Here is a 17931-nt window from a genome sequence, read left to right as displayed (position 1 = left end):
TCTTATTTGAACCCTGTTTCTTCCCAAGGGCCAAGGGTACGGTTATTTGATATATTTTTATAAAAGGAAAACTGTGTTGTTCTGCCAAAAAAAAAGAAAGAAAGAAAAGAAAACTGTGTATAATCATTAAAAGAAAAGAATGCATTACAAAAATTTCCCTGCTCCCAAATATATCTTTCCTAAGTAAAATAAACCCATCTGTGGCTCATATCTTCCTTCCGTGTTCATTAACAGATGCTTCTTAAAAACATCAGATGGGGGCTGGGGAGATGGCTCAGTGGAATAAGCACTTGCCTGGCAAGCGCAAGGGCCTGAGTTCAATCCCCAGTACAACAACAACAACAACAAAAAAAAATCAGAGGTAATTGCATTTTTTTTGTTCAAGTTCCTTACACCTTTATTGGAGGGAGACTGGGTCTCTTGGGATGAGGTCTGACACGTAATCCATGTTTCTGCCCTTATCAGATTGCTTTTCCAATCTGTACAAACCACAAAGTAACTTTTAGAGAAGAGACTCGGGAAAAACTGTTCTTTTCCCCTGTCTGTCGCGCTGCGAACAATGGTTCCCTACTTGGGACCCCACGGCACAATGCCTGCTTCAGGGTTGGCATTCAGTAGACTTTTTGCTGACTGATTAAATGAGCGCAATCAGTTAACCATCTTAGCAAAGCACCGAATTGTAAACTTGCATGAAATCTGTTTCCTGATTCTTTCTGATATACAAAGGAAGTAATTTCAACTAGAGTTAATATTTTTTCAGGTAGTAAAATTTTGGGGAAAAATATTCTGGAAATCTAGTTTAATAAATAGGTAGTGGGCCAGCGGGATAGCTCAGAGGACTAAGCACCTGCTTAGGCAAGTGCAGGGACCAGGTTTTGATCCCCAGCACCATGTGCCCTGATGGCCCCAGAAGCCTAGGTCTGTCACTCAGGCCACCAAAATCAGGCATGGTGGCACACAACTGTAATCCTAGCACTGGGGAGGCTGAGACAGGAGGATCACAAGTCCAAGCTGTGTAGCAAGACCATGAAAGAAAGAAAGAAAGAAAGAAAGAAAGAAAGAAAGAAAGAAAGAAAGAAAATCTTAAAATAATAGTAAGTAGTGATGATATGTAATAAAAAAATGAACCACTTATGCAAATACATATTTTTAAAGTAGAATAAAAGTGTGCTATTTTTATTTAAATATCTTTCTTGCACTGTAAGTATTTTTGAAAACAAGGAGGAGTGGACAATGGTATGAAACAGTAAGGTGTAAGGATAATTGGGGTGTTTGATTGCCCTAAGATTGGAAAAACACTTCTTTTATTTAAGGAAAAGATTGAAAAAAGAATAAGTGGAGAAGAAATAAGGGTGACTGTAACACTCCAGGCCATGCTGCGGAGCTCCTGGTTCCTCGCCACCTCCTCTCCTGCAACAACAGAAATATATGTATGTATAAAGTACAGTCTGTTCTCTAAACACCTTGGGAAAATGGCCTGGTTCTTTCTGAAGAAACCCTACCGGAGTCATTGCTGAGAATTATGAGGTCCTTGTTAAATACCAAGAAGCTCTAGAATTCTTAGGAGGTCCTTAGGTCAGCCTGAGGTGGCCTGTTGGACCTGCCTCCCCACGCACCCTTTGACCCTACCTGGATGACAGAAACCAACTTCAGTCTCTCACATGCACTCTCCAAGCTGCAACTCGGTCATCTGAATTCTGCATTTAGCAAACACCCGAACAGGTCTGCTTCGGAACATTTGTAAAACGTAGTTTATTACATGTGTTCATTTGAGCAAAATTAGAAAGTACCACTAAGCAAAAGGAGATACAGGTAACCCGTAACCCAGGAAATTCTGCTACTGTCTTGTGTATGTATGAATACAGATATTTTCAATGAAATTATATTTCATTTATTGCCTCTTGAGCCTTTTGCACTCAATAACATGGATACCTTTACACTTGTTCTTTCAAATTAAAGAAAGGAGATGTTGATTCGGGCACATTAGGTAGCCCTTACCGAGTATCTTAACTTGTGTTTTTCTAGGTTGCTTGGCAGCATTTGTTTATTTGAACTTCACACCAGCCCCTGAGTGTGAACCATCACCATCCTCATTCTGTAGGTGGGGAAACTGAGGCATAGAGGGTTGTGGGGACAGGAAGCATTAACACTGTGGCCGCCATGGAATGACACTCTTCACCGCTCTGCCGGGGTCTCCGGACTCAAGCTTATTCTCTGTGTTCCACTCTTTCCTCACATATAGCTTTGGAGGCAGGGAAAAGAGAGGCACCGGAACACCCAGGGAAGAGAGAGGAAGAGAGAGATGGAATTGCCACAAGGAGAAAGAAGGAGGATGCAAGCAACAAATAGCAAAGGAAAAAAGAAGAATTCGTATCAGTTGGAGGCAAAATATTACATTGAGTTCCGTAAAATTCCCCTTTTTCTGGTAGAGTACTGGCATATTCACATATTCACAATCTACCAAATTCAAACATTAAGTGAGATACTCAGCAATCACTAAGAAAATACATACTACTTAACCATAGTTAATTGGTGCAAGCAGACACAGGTTTGATCCTCCAGGGCACACTGAGACAGCAACTGAGACTGGGTGTGGTGGCACACGCCTATAATCCCAGCTCTTGGGAGGTCGTAAACAGGCAGATCACTATGAGTCCTATCTAGTAGCAAGACCCTGAAAACCCTGTAGACCCTTTCCTAAAATACAAAAAAAAAAAAGTTAATTGAGACTCAGGCTTAAATACTAACCAAAAGAACCTAAACCGTGCACAAGTTAAAAGCCCCACAGGCCATGGTCCTGCCTTTCTTAGGTCCTCCCAGGACTCAGATGCTGGGCTGCACTTCCACGAGAGGTCTCGGGCACCTGATACAAAACCTCCCTTTACAACGATTCAAGCAGTGCTCTTGCTTGAAGTTGCTTGGTGATGTCAGCAATGAACTAAATGAAAATTCTCCAACACACCCCAGAGGCAGACAGGTGTGGGCCCAAGAACCTGTGCAGGAAAGTCCCTCCCAGGATGTGCAGTCCACTGAAGTTTGAGGAATGCCTCTAGGTAAGATCGAAAGATTGTGCCAGGGTGAGGACTGGGCCCTGTGAGCTGGCTAAATGTCTCTTGCCTCTACACCCAACTCAGGCTTGTCTCACACTTCTTTTTGTCCATTCTCTATGTTTTAGGGCTGAGAAGTGAGCACAGAGGATCCTAATCTACAGAGACAACGATGAGGTTACCCACACACGGGACATGTCCAATTATAGAGATGAATCCCGCAGCTCAAGTGAGTTTATCTGGGGAAAAACGATCTCACCAAAATTGCATTTCTTCATAGCGCTATCTCAAGTGCAAGCAGTTACTCAGGCATGTCCAGCGCTCCTTCTAGGGGCTCAGTGGCACTGGAGGTCAAATGGAACGTGCCCAAGTACCCACATTCCTTCCACGTTGGTGTCTGCACACACATCATGCCAGGCATAACACATCACTTAGCAGCTCAGTTCATTTAAGATTATAATCTTTAGCGGCTTTCTCTCCCCACGTTAATTATGCAGCTTGTAATACACAGATGTAATTTAAAGATGCACATTTGATGACTGTTGTGATTGAAGAACGGAGACGGCATTTGTTCTCAGCTCTACATTTATTGGTTATTTCCCCCAGAGTTGATCAAATCAATTACGCTGCCGCACTCTGAATTGACTGACAGTCTGGTAAATTAATAACATATTTAAAATGCAGAGATAAGCTGTCCATGTTCCTTAGAACAATAGTCATTCTGTTTATGTCGATCCAGTAAGCTTCAATTGCTCATATATTGTTATTTAGTTTATTGACCTTCGTTCCAAATGGTGTCAGTGGTGACCGTTTAAACCAACCTGTTAGCTGAAGGATAGAATAGGTAGCACAAAGTAGGTGGCTAGAAAATGTACATTCAGTTACAACATATGGTAAGTCATGTAAGCACATATACAAGATAATATTATACATAAAGGATAAAGCATTTATTAAGTTGTAATGTCTTTTTTATGTATTTGGTACAGGGTCTCACTACATAGATTGGACTCATAGTGATTCTCCTGTTTTCAGCCTCCAGAGCCCTGGGATTACAGGCGCACACCACCATGCCCAGTCTCAATCACCATCTCAGCGCGCCCCAGGACCGGGGCTGGCATGGCATGCCAGGGATCGAACCCTGGTCCCTGTGTCTGCCTAAGCAGGCACTTTAAAAAAAATAACTGAAATTGAAATCTCCCCTACTGACGTATGTGGGCAGATCTGATGAGATTGTAATGTACAGAAAGCACAGGAACAGTCATTTCAAACATTGCATGTCCCAATCCAGAGCAATGCAAATAAAAGCAGGAGAAAGTCTAGGGCTCGCTGTGCGATCCCTGGTCATCTTCCTTCAAATGTCAGCGGATTAGAATGTGAAGAAAAGCATGTGGAGGCAGACAGAGCTCGGGTCCAGCCTCAGGACTCTACTGTGTACGCACCCAGAGTGGCCGGCAGCAACACTCTCCCTCTGACGTGCTCTTATCATGATGCCCAAGTGGGCCAAAGCCCCAGTGTCGGGATCTAGTATGCCAAGCAAAGGATGAGAAGAAGACCCACAAGTGTGAGGGGGTTGTCTGGAGGCGAAGGCTAGGAAGTAGGAAAGAGTGAGGTCTAGCAACACTCTGGAGCTTGGACACCCTCCTAAGGATGCCCATTTCAGTGGCTCAAAGGGCACCCTGGTGAATCAAAGTCTGAGGCCTCATGACAGCATCAGGTGACCAGTTCCTCTCTTTCCCTTCACTTCATGAAGGACAAGCTCAGGACCCGGGCAGCACAGCACAGAACCGCAGTCTGGCCACTCTGGCAGCCAGTATTTCAGCAACATGAGCAAAGAAAAATTTAAAAAACACCTGCTGCTGTTGCTTTAGGCTAGAAGGTGTGAAGATTTTGCTTGCTGTATTAATTTCTTTCAATGATGTTATACTGATAGTGACTTTAATTAAGTAGAAGTAATTATTACATTAGACAAACTTCATTCATCATCCTTACTATGACTAAGTGGCTCAAAGGCAAAGGTCTGATGCAGGAGAGGGTGTCAGATTTTACACACAGAACACTCAGAACATTGTTTTGCTTTTAATGAAGTTCATTGTGTTCTACCATTACTCAGGTCCTTTGGAGCTCGCACTCCGCCTGGTGACAGAGGAGTGAAAGGCAACTTCCTCCCCTCATGTAAAAACATGTCCATTTCAGACTGTCAACTCCATCTACCTGAAATCCAAGTTTCTTCCCTCCCTCCAGGGCTCCCTTTGCCCACTGCTCTTTGGCATGAAATCCACATATCCTTGTGTCAGGCATCTTAGTTACCAAACCCAGGTCCAAAAGTCAGTTCCACCGAAAAATCAACACCCAAACGACAAAGGATTAGGCTTTACTGTGGTCAAAGAACACAGCAGAGGGCGCTTGGCTCACAAATCAGCTCTGCTGCCCCAGGAGACTGAGCAGTTACAGACCTAGGGTAGGATTTCTAAGGGAGAGGGATAAAAGTGAGAAATATTTATGCTGGTATGGGACTAGACAGAGATCTTCCAGTACTTCAGGGGCCAACTATTTTTGTTCCTTTCATTCTCGGGATATCCAGTCATGGCAGCTGGTAGGTATCTTTGGACTTGAAGAGAAAAAAAAAAAAAAAAAAACTAGGCAAGTTTAGATCAAGTTAACCCTAGCGCTGTGGACAAAATATTCCTCCAGTGATCAAGATGTCTACGTGCAAAACTGAATTGACTCTGATGCAAAGCTTAAGGAAGGAGGAAAAACAGCAGATGCAGTGTGAGGGCAGCAACGTGAAACCTAGTCGTTCTATTCCAGTCACTCATCAGGCATCTGCAGGGCCAGGTGAAAGTCAGGATGTTCATGAAAGTGACCTGCACATTCCTAAAGAGTAAAGAAAACAACCACTGTCATCATCATAGCCCGCACAGTAGAGGTAGCATCTACAGCAAAGCCAGTGGGAGAAGAATCATGCATGGCCCAATCCTGAGACCCACAAAATGAATGATTGTTAGTGTCCTAAGAGCCAGTGAGGCTGAGGGGTTCATTTATTTCCCCCCATCACCCCCGGTAGCACTTGGACTCCCTGGCAATCCCAGCCCCTTATTAGTATCATCTCTAAACGTCCTTGGCTAGTGTTTCTTAGGAGTGGCTGACCTCACTGTCCTTGTGGGAAAGATCCTGCTGGCACTCACTGCTGAAGTCCGGGCTCCACAAGGTCCCTCAAAGCACCAGGCCCCTATGCTTCACAACATCTTGTCTCCCCACCCTCACTACATACCAAGGCCAGGACAATACTACTCTCAACTTGCCAGAGACAGAAACTCCAACCCATGAGGAACATTTGCCCTGACTCTTCCACCCCTCCCTATCCTTTGCACAAATGGGGTGCAAAGGATAAGCCAGGTGTTCTCTTCCCTCCCCATATCACCTGGGATTTCAGGGAGAGTTTCCAATGCCTCAGGACTATTTTCAACTTAAGTATGGTGGCGCTAAGTGGAAGAAATTCATTTCTTGGGGACCACATTGAGGCACACACCCTGCTTATATGGCCTTCCTCTTCCTGTGCCATGCGCGGTATGCTTCTTCCTATCTGGTGGGTATTTCCCATAGGGCTTTTTCCCTACTTGCTCTGTCTTATGTCTTCGATCTTATGCGATCTCACTTGGCTCCTGATATATTAAAAGAAACCCCTGAGAAGATAGAAGTCTCCTTTTTCCCTCCATGAGAGCTGATTCCCAATGAGTTCAATGGTCTCCCAACCAGTAAAAAGCAATCCCATGCTTCAGGCTGCCCATGCCAACACTAAGGAGACACTCTTAACTCCTGTCACTCTCTAGTGACCTATTTAATGATGACCAAATCCTATGAAAAGTGCCTTCAAAAAAGTGTCCAACACTTCTCTCTATAGCGGCTGATAATGCGGTAACAAAATCCAAAGCATTTCTCTCCTCCCAGATGTGTCCTTCTTCAGGCTGTCCTAAAATAGCCGCCAATGTTACCATAAAGTGTGGTGGATTCCCACTGGTGGTCAACTTGTTACACTCAGCTGAACTCAACCAGCATGGTGCCAGGTGTGGAGGTTCTACCTAAGGGTTCGTTCTGGCAGCGTAAGAGGCGGAACTGGAGAAGTCTGTTACAGAAGCTGTTGGAGCTTTTGAAGCTGCTGGTTCTCCTGGGCTACTCTGCTGGGGGACTTTGTCCTGCTGGCTTTCCTAATGCACTTGGCTGTTCTCTTTAGAGGAGGAAATCGGGACCTCATTGTCACTGAAAAGGGCTACAGTTCATTTTGGGAGAGCTGTGGTCCTCCTCCTCTTGAGCATCACTTCCTGGCTCTGGACGGGAAGATGGTGCTCTGCTCAGTCTCCTGGAGAAGCTTCTCACATTGGTTTTCCTGATGGGAACTCAGCTTTCCTCATCGCCAGAGGAGCCTGGGACCTCTCTATTGCTGCGGATGGCTGTGGTACTTTTCTGGGGAGCTCTGGTTCTTACCTTGAGCATCACTTCCTGGCTCCAGTGCAGATCCCTCAGCCTGCTGGCACAGACCCTTCGTCCTACTGGCATGGACTTTCTAGGTTCCACCACTGACCTTTAGGCTTTCCCTCCACAGATCCATGAAGCGGGCTTGTATGATACTTAGCCTTGGGCTCTAGACCTCCAGTTGGACCTGTGGGAGGCACTGGTTTAGGCTCTAGGTCTTCTACTGGACTCATGCAGGATATTAGGATCCAGACCCTCAGCAGGATCCTTTGGTCTTTAGTGTGTGGACAGATTTCCTGAATTCTTGGAATATGATTCCTTTGGTGATTTATTATAAAATAATCCTATAAAATGTGTCCTGTATTGTACTGTTCCCTTGCAAAACCCCAAACCATGACATGAATTTCATTTGTCTGCCCACCAACTTGCAAATCTACCTAATAATTGCAGTGGCCAGCCCTGAACTTCTTCTGTTGGCCAATCACTGTAGAAAATGTTGCTTATTCTTTAGCAGAAACCTCCAGGCTAAGCATTATCATCTTTGTGCTGTAGATGAGGTAATTCAGATTAAGGATTAGAGTATGTCCAAAGTCAGTGAAGCTGCTCGGTAGCCGATACAATATCTAAGACCAGATTCTATAAAACCAGCACTGAGCTGTGGAACCGGAGGAGAACAGGAGGGGGCGGGTCCTACGAAGTCACTTCAGAGGGCTGCCACCCGGAATGGCTGCAGCTTACTATGGTCAGATCTGCCGGTATTTCAAGAGAAACCTGCAATCCACATTGTATAGGAAAATTATAGGACATTTGCACTTATAATTACTGGCTTTCAATTATTCAATTTTTAAAATGAGGGAGTTAGCTATATCAGGGACTTCCAGATGGCAGGCTTTGCTGGACTGTAACAGAGAAAACTCTTCTATCACTGCAACCTCCCACCACCCATGGTATTAAGGCTGTTCCACAGCTCCTATAGCATTACCTAGAATGTTGTCTATCAGGGCCGGAGAGATAGCTCAGTGGACTAAGCGCCTGCTTAGGCAAGCACAGGGCACCCGGTTCAATCCCCGGCACCACATGCTGTGCCGGCCCCACCCCCAGGCATGCTGAGCTGGCCACCAAGCTCTAGGGAAGCTGAAAACAGGAAGATTACTATGAGTCCAAGCTGCGCAGTGAGACCCTGTACCAAATACATAAAAAAGAAGAATGTTGCCTATCAAACTGACGACCATGTTTGCAAACATAGCAATAGTAACAATAATAATAACAATAATAATAGCAAAGAAAGACTGTGATTACCACCATGAATTAAGCATCAGCCCTTAAGAATTTTTCATGTGTTTCATCATCTTTTCTCCATAGGAACCCTATAATTTACATATGTGTTATTATCCACATTTTTTTTTTCAGATGAAAATACCGGGTTTAAAGACATGAAGTCACAAAACTGATGCTGCAAAATAGAAAACAGTAGAGCTGGAAACTGAAATTGAGCCTCTCTGACTCCAAAACGTAAGCTTTTCCTATCAATCATAAAGGACCTTTGCCAGGCACAAATCTGGGAGTCTAGACAGAAACCAGAAACCAGAAACCACTGGGACATCTATTCTTCCACATCAGGTGCCAGTGATAATCTCAAAATAATGTATTTTGCTTTGCAGACGGCTAAGCAGTGGTGCAAGCATTACTCTTCCTAAAAGCACCCCAGACACCTTTAGAACATCAAACAGAACAGGAGATAAGCAAGGCAAAGAGTGGGCCAGTGTGTACTCAGAGGCAGACAGGCTGAAGGAAAAACAAACAGAATCTTCTGGAAATTAATAGGAAGTCAGAGGCTCTGCTAAAGAATGCTATGTCAGGGCTCTCTATTCCTTTTATTCCTTGTTCCCACTTGATTTGCAAAGAAGATGTCACTTTAAAGAATCGTTTTGAGGGAGAAAAGGGTCAGTACTCTCTGGAACTCAAAGGACAATATTAAATTAGCAGATCGTATCACCTTCTGAGCCCAAGTGCTTGTCTCTTTGAAGCATATTTCACATCCTGCCGAATGCTGTGGCCATTCCTGTCGGCACAAACAGCCTTCAGACTCCCTGTGCCCGAATACTACCTGGCGTGTTTATTTGCCATGCGGTACTAAAATCTGTCCTGACAAGAAACAGCACAGGATAAAAAATCTATGACTATGCATTTCTATGTGCTGTCACTCACCAGATTTATGGCCAACCCTAAATCATCTCTGACTTCCCAAACTTTGATTGTCCCAAGCTCTATTGCATGTTCTTCCAAACATTCCTATTATGACTCTGCAGGGTATAATGACAAATGATAAGGTTTGACTTTTAAGGGATACATTGCCAAAAGACTTCATGTCTACGTAGGGCTTAGCAACAGGTCTCCCCAGTTAATGCGTTCGAGATGTGTTCCCATCCACCACCCTCCCACAGCTCCTTCGGCAGACCCTCTCTCCCTCAGTGGATCGCTCCTTATCCAAGCCTCGCACATGCCAAGCGCTAACAGCTTCCTCCAATCCTCCTTTCCTTGAATATCTCCGTCCGGGACTTCCACACTCCTCCACACATCCTCTCCTCCCAGCTCCCCGGATGCAGCTCCCCCAGCACCACCTCAGCCTTCTAGCCTGCAATGGGACACTTCCCACCTGCTCTCCCTGCTTCCCCTTCATCCTCCACCCTGTTCCTTACAAAGTGGCCAGTCTGATCTTCATAAAATGCAAATCAAACATGGCATTTGCCCCTTGGCTCCCATTTTCATAGTAAAAAGTGAACACAGGACAATTTAAGATAAGGTCTACCTGGCGTGACTCAGACTTCTCCATCCGTTTCTTCTCCTTTCTGACGTCTCTGACCACACTGGCTGTTTTCTCTTCCTTAGAGATCCCAAGTCCTGCCATGTTTCTTTTCCACGCTATTTCCTCTGCCTACAGCACCTCAACCCCCACTTTCTATTTGGGTGGCTTGTTCCTAAGGTGAAAGTATCTGCCTCAAATTCATTCACCAAAAACCATTCTGATCACCTGATAAAAAGGCTATGCCTGACAGCTAACCCCTGTCTCCAGGTCCCTTGTTTCTTTCCTTTCTGGCATCTTCCATATAGAGTTAGGGAGATAGTTCAGTGGCTTAAGCACTTGTCTGGCAAGTGCAAAGTCCTGAGTTCGATCGCCGGTACCAATAGAGAGATAGAGAGATCGAGAGATCAAGACATTCTTTACTTATATATTTACTTTAACTACTTCCTGTTATCTTGTACTGCTGTACCTTAACATCTAGCACAGATTCTGGGCCAGAAGGAGGAACAAAAAGTAAATATAGAATGAGGAGTCCACAGACACCGTTATAGCACCAGTAAAACACACGTCAGCGTCAAAACGAAGGCAGAGCTATCCCTGCCTTGTGAGTGAAGACAGACAACCAGATAAACTTATAAAAATTCGCATTCTGTGAAGATTCCAGAAGATATTTTCTAACAGATTATGTGGGGCTGCAAAGCAAGATGCAAGGAAAATAAACACATTTAATTTGAAACAGATGGAAATCTGGCCAGTTCCCTGCTGGTTCATTCACTATGAGCCTTTTAAAACTTATCCTTTTCTCTTCAGCATTTTATAAATTTTAAGCAGCAGAAGTGGTCCCAGTAAGGAGCATCCCAGCTCCCCAGCAGCCGCTGGGGGTGCCCTGTCTCTTAACAAGGCCAGGTCTAATTGAGTCCTATGGGCTCAGGCCTGTTTATCTATCTGCCACAGACAGTCGATGGTAATGTTTAGCTACAGCTCCATCAACAGGAATCCTGACGTAAGCAAAGCACTTTCAGACCCTTGAATAGGCCACTAGAGAAATGTATAACAGCGTATTTATCGAGTATGGATTTCCTTCATACACCAAAATATGCCTCAGGGTTGTCAGTTCAAATGTCACAGAAACTGGAGGACTCTAACAGCATGGACACGGAGCAGATGTTTTCCTGAGCTCAAGAATTTTGTTTTCCTGAGCAGCTGCCAGCCGCACACAACTGCACAGCGCAGAAGTGGTGAGGGCTGTGTCTTCCAAGAGAAGCGCGAGGATCGTGAGAGGAGCGAGGAGGCTTCACAGGACCCACTTCAGAAATCAGATTCAAACCACAAAGGCAGAATGGTCTTGTCTTTAGCTGGACGCCATGAAGAAAATTTCAGCTTTCTGTTCAACTACCAGTGAGAAGAGCTCAACAAAGGATGCCCACATAAGGGTCCAGTAGAGATTCTTTCAAATCTCAATCCTTGACCATTTCCACCACTGTGATGCTGGTGTTTGGTATATGTGCTGACAAAGTAGACACTGATGTTGGTTTTTAGGGGGAAAAAAATTATTTATTTTTCTCCACCAATGATGTTACCACTTAGAACTTCTGCAGATAGAAAACCACAAAATACCAAAGGAAAGTCACATCCTGTTTGCTGAGCCCATTGCCAAGCTCAGAACGTGTGTGTGTGTGTGTGTGTGTGTGTGTGTGTGTGTCTTGGGGTAGGTCTCACTAAGTCACTAAGTTCCCTGGAATGGGCATCATCATCCCAGAATGCAGGGATTAAAGGTGTGCATCACTGTGCCTGGCTCTAAGACACTCTTAGCCAATCCTAGATACAACCTTCCCAGGTGGAAAAGCACACCCCTGATTTTCTGACTATCACTGTGGACTTGGGGGTGATTACAAAGGCAATGGCCCAAACTCTTTCCCTATAGTTAATATTTTGAATCTATCATTTTTGTTTCTTTCTGTATGCATCTGATATTTTGCCATCCATCCATCAAATATGGCCTGAGCATGCATTTACTTCTTGCCAGACCTAGAACTATGTGCTAGAGATACGCTGGTGTAGACAATAGACAGAACCATGGCCCCACAGAACATAGAGTCTCCTAGCTGAGGTAAGCCTGAGAGCAGACCCTATCCGTTAGAGCACAACTGGGCATTACTGAACTGTCTTACTCACAAGGCACTGGGGAATGGGGAAGGACAGGTCTATATTGGGTGGGAATGAGCAGATATGAAGGAGGGTATACCATACAGGAAGTAACAGGAGGCACTTCCGGAAGGATGAGGGTCTGGTGGGGTGAAAGAGGGACAGTGTTTCACTCCGAACCAAGGCACAGAAGCCTGAGAGCCCTTCGCATTTCCAGGATAGTGGGGTGGTCTTGCTGCTGATACAGCCCTAAGGAAGGAGCAGAAAGAAAAGGAAAGTGAGCAGGATTGGGAAGGATGAGGCAGTTCTTGCCAGTAAAATGAGCTGGGTGCTGGAGAGCGGTGGAACAACTATTTAACCTTTAAAAATTGATACAATGTTAAGTGAAGGAGAGAGCCCAGGGTACAGTGGGTTAACCCTCCCCATCGAAATGCAATGTATGGTGTCCCCACTGCAGGCATTAGTGTGACTTCTCGTCCTCTAATTATCTGTTATTCAGAGGAGTGTAGCCACCTTGCCTTCATTACTGTGTCCTTCAAGAAGATGTTCACAACGTCAACTTCTTTTCTCTTAGAGTGTTTTCCATGAAAATGGGGGCCCCAGCTCAACCCCTTCCTCTCATGACCACACACTATGCCACACGTTGAGGTAACTGAGGCATTCCGAGCCCCAAACATAATGGCGAACATTTCTGTTCAGAGTTCCCTGTGAGAGAAGAGGGACAGCAAGCGGCCGAGCCCCGCCACCCAGCTGAGAAGCATCTCCATCCTTGCAGTCACGTTCTACAGAAGTGGGAGGGTGTCCAGAGCACTGGGACCAAGACTGCAGAGACAGGAGGAGACAACGCTGCTGAGAAAAGCCCTTCTATTGGCAAAACACAACTGTAAAAAGATGCGGGAGGCAAGGGCAGCCTGGAGCCGCAGATCCAGCGGCACTGCACTTGTGGACAGCCTTCAGGTAGGTGAAATGAGGCGCTGGATGGAGCTGGATGGATCCAGGCTAAGGCTGCATATCGTAATACATGATTCATATGTGAATTTTAAAAATAATTTTGCTACAGCAACTCTTCCAAGCTGATACCACCCATGACTGAACTTCTGACTCAAAAACTCTCATTCTCATATATAGGTAATATCCAGCATCAGGGCCTACTTCCAGCGGAAGTTAAGGCTGTCCATGCCAGAAGTGTACTAGCCACATTCCATGTCCTGAATCCCAGAGAGTCAGCCTCAACCTCATGTACTCAGTGAAGGAATCTGGTTACTTGAAGGAAAATGGGCAGCAGCAACTAGAAGAGACGCTCGGTCCTGGCTAAGAGCACGAAATTCCTTTTCCCTTCATTACTTTTGTTTCTGAAGAGTTGGGCATGGTGGACAAAGCCAACAAGGCATCTACCTGAGCCCCAGGAACATTCCCATAAGGCAAGGGACAACCGCTAGCTGCTGTGGAATCTGTCCAAATAGGAGGCACAAATCACCTAGTGTCAATGATAGAAGTTGTGTTAGTCACTCAGCGAATGCTGGGAAAAAAAATACTTGACATCTGTTTTAGTCACCCACAGCTTAAAGGAGGAGGGGTTTGTGGTAGCTCATGGTTTTTAGAGGATTGAGCTCATAATTACTTTGCTCCAGGGAAGGCAGGATATAGTGGACCTGGCAGCATGACATCCAGGAAGGAGAGGGAGAGAGACACACAGACAGATGGACGGATGGATGGACAGACGGACAGACAGACACAGAGACAGAGAGACAGAGACAGAGAAACAATGACAGAGAGATGAAGAGGGAAGGAGAAGAAGAGAAGGAGCAAGAGAGGGAGGGACAGGAAGAGAGAGAGGAGTCAGGGACAAGAATGTATCCTTCCAAGTCAAACTCCCAGTTGCCCACTGCAACCAGGCCCCTACCTACTAACAATAAGTCATCTGTGGGGCCCCCATAAACCTGTCATCATCCATACACATGAGGCTATTGTGGGACATTTTAGATCTAAACCACAGTTGCAACTTAAAGGAGGAGAGACTTATTCTGGTTCACAGTCTCAGAGATCACTGGCTATAGGGTACAAACATCGTGATGGAGGAAGCATCGTGACAGAAAAGGCGATGACCCCAGTAAGTACATCTCATCTGACCAGCTTGACAACCTCTACAGGTCCTTCTTCAAGGACTACCCGATGATGTACACCGAGGACCCCTTTGACCAGGACCACTGGGGCACCTGGCAGAAGTTCACAGCCAGCGCTGGCATCCAGGTGGTGGGCGATGACCTCACAGCGACCAACCCCAAGCACATCGCTGAGGCCGTGAATGAGAAGGCCTGCAACTGCCTGCTGCTCAAAGTCAACCAGCTCAGCTTGCTGACTGAGTGCCTGCAGGCGTGCAAGCTGGCGCAGCCCAACGGCTGGGGCATCATGGTGTCCCACCGATCCGGGGAGACAGAAGCCACCTTCATTGCTGACCTAGTGGTGGGACTCAGCACTGGGCAGATCACGACTGGTGTACCCTGCTGATCCGAGCGCCTGGCCAAGTACAACCAGATCCTCAGAATCGAGGAGGAGCTGGGTAGCAAGGCCAAGTTAGCCGGCCGGAACTTCAGAAACCCCCTGAGCAAGTAGGCTGCAGCAGGCCAGTGCCCAGAGCCCACATAGTGAGGTCCCCTCCTGCCACCACTTCTGTAGCTGCCATCAGGGCCCCCCGGAGCCCGTGACCCCAGCTGTGATCACTGCACTTGTCACCTCATGTCCCACCGTGTCTGGAGCCATGTGTGTGCCCCAGGCCAGGTTCCCAGTGGTTCTGTTGTGAAATAAACACCAAGGTGCCCTAAAAAAAAGTGATCTTTGAGCCTTGCTGGGAGGTGTGGCCATTCCTGATCATTTGTATAGTTATTATTTACTCCAGATGTTAAGACAGCAACAAATCACAGTTTTCAGGTGATGCGTGAGTTCTCCAAATTACCTCTAGGTTCCTAGAGTCACCAAGTCAGGAAGGATTTGGGGTTATGTGAATGATATATGCTTTTTGATGATCACAGTTTTGAATCTCTGACAGTCTTGACTTTAGTCACAGTCCGGCTCATGAAAGTTGTGAGCATGTGACCATGACAAGGAAGAGCTTAGGAAATAGATCTTTTGTGAGTTAGTCATTTCCTTGCCACTGATACCAAATACCCGACAACTGAACCTTGAAAGAGGAGAGGTTGATTTGGGCTCACAATTTCAATGAATGAGTCTATCATCAGCTGACCTCAGGGCAGAAGCTGCTGGCCAAACATGCAACGGTTCTAGCACTGCTGAGAAGTCCAAGTCCAAAGTCTCTTCTGACACACGAGGCCAACTTCTGGCTGTGAGCCCTTATGAAAACCAAAAAGAACATTAAACCCTTGCAAAATACAGTAGCACAGGATAAATATTCCCATTCCAAAAGGAAGTATTAGGAAAATAGAAACTGGATCAAAGCAAAACTAAAGCTCAAGAGGAAGAAGATTAAATTCTGGACTGTATGTTGAGCACTCACAGAAAGTTGTGGTGAGATGTAAACTCCAAAGGTCTGAGGCAGCTTTCCTCCTGTGGCCTTGCTGGTTACAGCCCATGTAGCCTTTCTCTTAGGCTATCTCCACGCACTGCCTATGGTTCTCCTCAGCAGATTTTTCCTAATTTTCTCTAACTTCCTGGAGTCTCTCCACTATACCTTCAGCTTCAGTATCACAGCTTCACACACTGCCATCCCATAGACTCTGTACAGGATCTGTGACTCTGTCACATATTTTTTCTGGCTACCTATTCCTTCTTCTGGGAATCTGGGTGAAAGCCTTTGTGACCCTATAACTCTGGCATTCTGTGTGATTGAAAAACCATGGATGATGCCAAGTTCTACTGCCACCTTGAACAATGGCCTGGCCCCCTTGGATCATGGCTACAGTGCCTATGAACGCCTAGATGGCTGAACTCAGGGATGAGCAGACATCCTAGGGACTGCCTTTCCAAGTGAATTAGTTACAGTTTTTCACCCTTGAACCTTCACTGAGTGAAATCCTGCTAATTTCTGAGATGCCTTGTAGGCATCTCTATTCTTGTTCCTTTCTGTTTAATGCTACTTTTGCCAGCATGTATGCTTTCCTTTGCCACACTTCTTAGTGGCTTCTTTTCTGGTAAAACTGTAAACTTTTCAAATCATTTAGCTCTTCATTAGGATCCTGTTTTTCAATGTAGATCTAGCTAAAAGCAACCAACAGTACCCATGCCACAACCTAAATGTTGGACTACCTTGAAATTTCCTCCACCAGATTATCCAGTTGCCTTTGATATCTGTCTCCTGTAAAGTCTCAGGACATGGGTAAAATGTAGCTAAACTTTCTGCCATAGCATGGCAACCACAAATAGAGTCCTTGTTTCCAACTGAAACCTCCCAAGCCTGGCCTTCACAATCCACTTCCATGTCAGCATTCTGGTCTTCAGATCTCTGACAGCTATCAATCATCAAGTTCTTTTTAAGGCAATCTAGGAATTCTCTAGTATGTATCTTCAAACCTTTCCAAATCCTGCAAACCAGTTCCAAAGGCATCTGAACCATATGGTCAAGTAGCCACAAAAACAATTCTACTCCTGGTGCCAGAATATGTATTAGGCACTTTTGCATCACTCACATAAAATCCACAACACCCGCAATTTAAAGGAAGAGAAATTAATTTGGGTTCACAGTTTCAGTGGGTTCAGTCCCTGGTTAAGCTGGCTCCAAGACATAAACAGAATGCCAGAATCACATTTCAAAATGACATAGATTAATAAAGATGCTCACTGCATGGTGGGTGAGAAGCAGAGAGAGTCTTGGGATGAGAATATACCTTTCCAAGTCATACCCCTAGTGATACACCTTTTCCAACCAGGACTAATCTCCAAACTTGAGGCTTTAAGAGGACACTTTGTGTTCTAAATCATAATAATCTTTGTATTCTTAGCGCTGAGGACTGAAACTAGGGCATTGTGAATGGTAGCCAATTATTCTGTCAGAGCCCTCTTATCCTGAGTTTCACATACACCCACACACACCTTTTGCAATATTGGGGATTGAACATAGGACCCTAGAATGAGCTACATCCCAGCCCTTTGTTATTCTGTACTTTGATACAAGATCTTACTTAAGTTCTAAATTTTCCAGAATGATTTCAAACATTCAGTCCTCCTACCTGAGCCTGCTGAATAACATATTATGGGTATGCAGCACCACACCCTCTGCAGTTTCACTCACTAGGACTGAAACTTGTACTTAAGGAAAATTGTAGGGCAAGGAAAGAGGAGAGAAGAGATGCAGCAGATATGAAAGAAAGGGAGAGAAGACCCTTCAAGATAAAGGCTTTGGCCTTGAATAAAAGCAAGTGCAAAATCTTCATACAGGTAGTTCTCTGGAGATGCCAACTTCAAAGGCTTTGGGAGAAATAGCTAGCCCATACATGTCCCCCCATCAGAAGCTTG

The 17931-nt window shown here is 45.3% G+C and overlaps 1 pseudogene; it reads left to right on the top strand.

The window, feature by feature from the left end:
• LOC101562176 overlaps nt 1-15082 on the top strand; it is a 30565-nt pseudogene extending 15483 nt beyond the window's left edge.
• The last annotated feature ends 2849 nt before the right edge of the window (nt 15083-17931 follow it).

The sequence above is a fragment of the Octodon degus genome, unplaced genomic scaffold (genome assembly GCF_000260255.1).
Source record: "Octodon degus isolate 3935 unplaced genomic scaffold, OctDeg1.0 scaffold00033, whole genome shotgun sequence".
Classification (NCBI taxonomy): Eukaryota; Metazoa; Chordata; class Mammalia; order Rodentia; family Octodontidae; genus Octodon; species Octodon degus.
This window is presented reverse-complemented; position numbering and strand designations above follow the sequence as displayed.